Genomic DNA, 6,000 nt, shown 5'->3' on the forward strand with positions numbered 1-6,000 from the left:
GCAACATTAAAGGAAAGGCTGGACAGAAAGGGAGAAGATAGGCAGACAGCTAACGGCCACCTCAGTCCTGGGAAACATTTCCCTGCAGGATGAGGGGAAAAATTCAAGATCGAATTTGCTCTTCATTCTGTATACATAATGGTATCTCTGGCTGCAGCTGAGGAAGGGGATTCTGCACATCGATACCAGTGGAAAAGCTCCAGCAATAAAGTTGGCATGTCCTGGAACTTCTCTAGAGGTCTTCAGGTAGACGGTGAACAGGAATGAGCGCAAGAGTTAGCTGTCTACTGAAGCTATGCGAGTTTTGCCTGAAAAATTGATTGACACAGTTGTAGCTCAGACTACCTATTCTGCCAATGTCACGTACGCAAGTCAGCGACAAATTATGGTTGACTGTGCTTGAAAGCTACAGAAATGTTGAGTAGCATGAGTAGGAAGATGGAGTTCCTATCCATTGCCATCAAAATATCATCTTTTAGTGCTGTTGACAGTTTAATAGCTACTTCTGTACATTGGAGAGCATTGTGAAGTACAGCCACTATATTATTAACCTAGGCTGGAACTTTCCTGCAAATGCAGAGCAAAAAAACCACACAAATGGAGCTTCCGAAATAGTTTAAGATTAAAGGTGTGCAGCTCACTATGTGAATAGTATCTCTCTAATTGCATTTCAGGACTCAACAACACCTTAACCCCCAATTACCTTATCATATATTTTTTCAGATCACATTCCATTTTAAACATCCAGCTGATGGCATTCAGTTCAAATCAAACATTTTTAATTCCGTTTATTTCCTCTAGGCATCCGAGATGGGATGTGGATATGGGGAAGGCAGGCAGCCTCCCACTGACCTGTGAGACACAGTGTGCAATGCTCCAGTGAAGGCTAGCAGGGCTACATCCCTTTAGTAAATCTCCACAGCTCATAAAAAAAAAACCAACAAACCACCTTCGTGCAAAGTTGCATCCATATATGCAATTACTTGAAATCATTCCTAGGCTATACTAAGTTGTATTGTGCCTTTGAAATGGTTTGCATGGCCCCAATCTGTCACAGTTCAAAGATGATGTGTATAAAATCACACAGATTAAGCATATTGTGTAGCTGAGGATGGACAGGGTGCTCGTGTGACTACAGACAAGATTTGGGATGCAGGAAATGGGAGTGTGACTGTCTATTGATACCTTTAAATTAGCTATCACTTCGGTATCTGGTTTCTGTCAAGGTATTGCAGAAAATCAGTGAGATGCATCTAGCAGGTTAGTGAATCAATTCTCTGCTCTGCCCATGGGCTGACCCTTCCCGGCTGGGTGTCTTTCAGCACGTCACCTCAGTTATTTGGCTTTTTTTCTGTTGTTTCTCAGCACCATTGTGGCAGGCTACGTGTTCCCCTCCCTGAGAGGCCTGTCTACAGCTGCTACCTACCCAAGGTGGCACCTACCCAAGGTGGCCAAGCTGGCTTCAGAATGCGACACTGAATGGTGGCTCTTCCAGCATGTAGCACCAGGAGGGGCAATGCTCCAGGATGAGCAAGGACAACACCATTAACCAGCCCTGGAGAGATGTAGCAATGGGGTGGCAGACTTGCCAAAGCCAGGGTTATGCATTCTGCTGTGACATTACTCCCCATCTGTTTTTTTGAAGTACCAGAAAGACAAAGCATTACAAAAATGTCAAGCTGTGAAAAGTCAAAAGCCAGAAAATTCAAAGTTAATGCTGATTCTTTAACTCCAGTCATTAACTCAGAGGCATGCCTGAAGTCTGGGCAGAAGCCTTAGCTGAACTCTTGCTGGTTTGTGTAACCGGCTGAGGATTCGCACGTCTGAGGGGGCACAGATTCTTATGTGAATATAGGAGGGGAACAGGGACTGGCTGAGTTAAGAGGATGGATGCCACTGGTATGGGGAAAAAGAGGGGCAATCAAGAGACAGTTTTCCTGAGAAATTAGGTAGGGGAAGGGAGGTGAGAGAACAGATAAGCTCATCCCGGAGACTGGCAGAAGAAGGAAGATTAAGGACGCTGACAAATGAGAAACCCAAGAGAGAAGACATAAGTTAAAAGGTGGCCAGGGAAAGAAAGAAATTCAGACAGGAGAGATAGGGAATAATTGTGGAAAAAATAAAAAAAAAACCAACAAAAAAAACCCAAAAAACAGAGAGTGAGAGGAGAGTGACTTGAATAAGGATCTGGTATCGATCTGCACAAAGATGGGGACTGGAGTGAAAATGGAAGGAGGACAACGATCGCTCAGAGGGGAAGAAATGTAATTAGGACTGTGAGAGACTGAAGAAGAAAAATAAAGAGGAAAAAAAAAGCTCACATTTGGTGGCGGTGGCAGAAGAGTCAGCGTGTATTAGATTTGTTCCTCTTTGGTAACCGGGGTGGGACAGCATTCAAGTCTCCACTCCTCTCTCTGCGCAGGATGCTTTGCATATTGATCCTGCTAGCTGAGTCTTATCCTTAATTTCTGCTTATTATTTCGAAAATTCAAGCTACACACAAGAAACAGAGACTAAAACAATCATTAAGGCTGCAAATGAAACACCCCAAAGTAAGGAAATTCTAAGAAAACTGAAGAGGGAAGAGTTCTGCAAACGCTGTGATACATATATATTGCTCCTCCATTCAAGATCGTAGAGCATTTTGGCTCTTTGAAAATACACACAGCTGGATACTTGCATTTAATTAAATAGTTTTTAAGATAATGACTACAGCAGCTTCAGCATAATTCACAATTAAAAGCAATCAAACCCAAAATTCAAAATTGCTCTTATTCAAATATCGCGCATCAGTAATAGCCTGGGTAGTTTACAATGAAATGGGAGTCATAAAACTGCATTCCAGAGTTTACAGTTGTAATAAGTACAGATTTATGGGCAATAAGGCAGTATCTATGTGTACCTTTTTGTGCCTCTCATTTATTAGGCTAAAGCTGAGACATCCCAAAAACTGTCTTTAATTAGTTTAAGCACTTAATTTAACAAAACAAGCAGTTTAAACAAATACAAACTACTATTCTCCAGCCACCATGTACATGAAATAACTATTATTTTGCAAGATTAATAAAGTCACAGGTGATTTTATAATAACCTAATTAAAGCATAATTTAAACCTAAGAGCAAGGATGTTTTTGCATCGGCATCGAGACAAGGGAAAGAAAATATTCTCTGTTAATAAATACCATAGCACTGTTTTTGTATCATTCCTCTGCATTTGTAATATATATGAAGACACTTTAGAAAACAAGTTGCTTTGCTTATAAAGACATGCACTAAAAGTACTTGTGTAATTTTTCCCTTGAATAAACAAGAACATATTTTCTGTTTTGTCACGTAATCCATGCATTAAGGAAGAACAGTGCAATGATGAGAAAATAATTGAAGTTGGGAAGTCAGGAGAAAATACTGATAAGTGGACTGAGGGGACAGTTTGCTTGCTCACATTTCAGATGCGTTATATAAAGTGGCTAAATCTTCGTACGGAGTGTAATTAACTTCCCCCCCATAGCAGAACAGGGTATTACAAAATACTGATCACGTACTACACTAAAATCAGTGGGAAGCGGAGAGACACAGCGTTTTTCTCCATACAGATCAGAGCCCTTTTGGCTGCAGTCCAGCACTGGATCTCTCACAAGCCCCTTCGTCACAGGCAGACTCAGGCAGCGGTTCTCAAGACACGAACAGGGGCTCAAAAATTCCCATTAGTGGACCCAACTTGGGGGCCTAAACACCCATGGCCTTTTGTAGCCGTCTCAAGAGATGATGAACTTTCTGTAGCTTATCAATAAATAATCCAAAAATTGGATTGATGGTAAAAGGTAAAGGGAGTAGCAGTGCAATTTTGCAAAATCACCAAGAAAACATGGATAGCAAATGTGTCCCTGCTAAACATTCATACAGCAACAGCGAGCTGAACTCTGCATTATTTGCCCTCTACAAATCTGTAACAACTGCTCCCGCAATGGTTTCTTCCCATCATAGTTCACCAAGTTACTTCTCTGAACTTCACTTAGATACCATTCTGTGAATATTATTTTAAGAATGTAAATAGTAATTGATAACGTCAAATACCTTTCATATAGACTTTAAAATTCTAAACATTGGTGAAGTATTTTACTGCAGTTATGAGGTACTTTCCCAAAGGTCTGCTACAATCCAGGCAAAATCTTGGCTCTTTCAGAGGCAACAGCAGATCTGGCCACACCTCGATAGGTGACCAGGCTATACCAGAAGCCTTGCTTGCCCCATCCTTTTAACGCTATCCGCTCGTTACTTAGATATGAGGGATATCTTTCTGTTACAGACCTCCACAACGCCCATCCCTACGCCCCTCATCCTTTGTTTAATACTTATCGAATCAATAATTAATGACCACCACTTCAGCTAAGGAACAAGACTTCAGAGCTGGTGGTAGATAAGAGGCAAGAGAAGATGTCACCTGACATCTACCACCAGAGACCCTGATGGCCAAGGAACTGCTGAGTGGGACAAGGAATAAGGGAGGGTGTCTCCTATGTAATAAATATGAGCTGTGCAAAAGGACAACACGCTATTCACAAACATGAGACAGCAAACACAAGGCTTTGTTCACAAGTGTCCTCAAAACTTGGAGGGAAACATACCTTCCTCTCTGTTATTAAAAAACAATGCCACCTCAATTCTTCATTATACTCCTTTGTTACTGCAGCAAAGAATATTATGAAGAACTGTCCATACTGCACAGCCTGGACCGCAGCAATCAGCTGCACAGAGGGACTCTTCTGTAGAACAGATACAGCCTACTGCTTAATGATTCGCTTCATGGGCAATTTGTACAAAGAGGAAGCATTTGCTTTTTTGACTCATTTTAGTTTCTCACAATAAATAGAATAATAAATTGACATGCCAAGTGTCTAAACTGAGAAAGTGCCTGTTACAGCCCCTATTTCCTCAAGTATTTATCTCCAAACATCTTAAAAATTTGAACATAAGCTATTTAATTGCTAATAAACTATTTGATAAGAACTTGGTTCAAGTAGTAAAACAGAAATATATTCGGTAACTGGCTGTGCTGTTCTTGGGCCCTCATTAGCAGCGCTGCTGAACTTGGATTATATCTTTACCATTGCATCACTGATGGAATTACAGCTTTAAAGAATCCTAAACACTTAAATGAGAATAAAGAGAGGGAGATGAAGTTACGATCTCTTACACAGATGAAACCATTTAATATTGCCTTTGCTTCCCAGAAGCAGTATTATCAACGCTTATGAAGAGAAAAGTCCTACCTCTAGTTCACAGAATTTGATGTAAGCTCCACTGGAGTTAGAGTCATATTCTGTGCTTTTTCCTGCACATTTCTTAGACAACAAATGTAAGAGCTTTGCTTTTTAACTGCACATTGCAAAGTGCTCATATTGGTCTTGATTAACCTCTGTCTTGGATGACCAAAAACATCTCTCTGACCCTGACAAATCCCAAACCACCTCACTTGCAGCCATCCTTCTTCACAGATAATTTTTCTGGCTCATTTCTTCAGCCAAATGACTTAGCTATTCGCAGCCCTCCACTGGCTGCTCTTCCCTATTGCTTCAAACACAAACCATTACAGAGACATTGATCCCTGCCTCTGCTCTGACACCGACCCCAGCTTGGCTGCCGCTGTGTCGTACCTCTCTGTTCTGAGCTGCATTTCACGCCAGTCTTAATGGACTGAAAGAATTCCCCTCTCAAAATCTAAAAGTACACCTGATTTTCCCCTTTCAAATCCTCGCTTAAAGGTCACCTCTGCTGCAACTCCTGCAGAGAAAAAACACCAAAGGCCTGCGTAATGGTCAAGGAACGAACATCCCAGGACAGTGCTTGTGAGCCTCACGGTAACCTTGTATTTTTATCAGTTCTTGTGAGAGCCACCCATATTTTCCCAGCTTTTACTTTGACAGTAAATTCCCTGGCACCATACGCACATTTCAGTTTCTGTTAAGTGCCCATCCCAATGAGCTGAGACGCCTGGCCGGT

The sequence above is a fragment of the Opisthocomus hoazin genome, chromosome 6 (assembly GCF_030867145.1).
Source record: "Opisthocomus hoazin isolate bOpiHoa1 chromosome 6, bOpiHoa1.hap1, whole genome shotgun sequence".
Classification (NCBI taxonomy): Eukaryota; Metazoa; Chordata; class Aves; order Opisthocomiformes; family Opisthocomidae; genus Opisthocomus; species Opisthocomus hoazin.